Here is a 1,168-nt window from a genome sequence, read left to right as displayed (position 1 = left end):
AACAAGATTCAAAGCACTGAGATAATACAAAGTATCTTCTCTGACCACAATGCCATCAAGGTAGAAATTAACAATAGAGAGAGCAAGGAAAAAAAATCAATTACATGGAAACTGAATAACACCCTGCTTACAAGCCACTGGGTAATAGAAGAAATCAAAGATGGAATTGAAAAATTCCTAGATTCAAATGAGCATGAAAACACATCATACCAAAACCTTTGGGACACAGCAAAGGCAGGCCTCAGAGGACAATTTATAGCAACAGATGCACACATCAAAAAAGAAAGGGACAAAATCAAAACATTAACTACAGAACTCTAACAAACAGAAAGAGAACAGCAAAAAAAAAAAAACCCCACAGCCACTAGAAGAAAGGGAATAATAAAGATCAGAGCAGAAATAAATGAAACAGAGAATAGAAAAACAATAGAAAGAATCGACAAAACCACAAGTTGGTTCTTTGAAAGGATCAACAAAATCGACAAACCAATGGCCAGACTGACAAAAGAAAAACAGGAGAGGACGTAAATAACCCAAATCAGAAACGAAACGGGGGACATTACAACAGACCCAACCGAAATAAAAAGGAGCATAACAGAGTATTGTGAAAAACTATACTCTAAGAAATTTGAAAACCTAGAGGAAATGGACAAATTTCTAGAAGCACACTACCTACCCAAATTAACACAAAGTGATGTTGAAAATATGAACAGATGCATAACAAGAGAAGATATTGAAAAGGTAATTAAAAAAACTCCCAACAACAACAACAAAAAAAGCCCTGGCCCAGATGGCTTCAGTGGAGAATTCTACCAAACATTCAGAGAAGAGCTTATACCAGTACTACTCAAACTATTTCAGAACATAGAAAAGGAAGCAACACTTCTGAATTCATTCTATGAAGCCAGCATAACCCTCATACCAAAACCAGGCAAAGATGCCACAAAAAAAGAAAATTACAGACCAATATCTCTCATGAGTATAGATGCAAAAATTCTCAACAGAATTCTCACCAATAGAATTCAGCATCATATCAAAAAAACATACACCACGACCAAGGAGGATTCATCCCACGTATGCAAGGATGGTTCAACATTAGAAAATCAATCAATGTAATCCACCACATAAATAAAAGGAAAGAAAAGAACCACATGATCATCTCAATTGA

The sequence above is a fragment of the Trichechus manatus genome, unplaced genomic scaffold, assembly GCF_000243295.1.
Source record: "Trichechus manatus latirostris isolate Lorelei unplaced genomic scaffold, TriManLat1.0 scaffold00083, whole genome shotgun sequence".
Taxonomy (NCBI): Eukaryota; Metazoa; Chordata; class Mammalia; order Sirenia; family Trichechidae; genus Trichechus; species Trichechus manatus.
Note: the sequence above shows the minus strand (reverse complement) of the source record.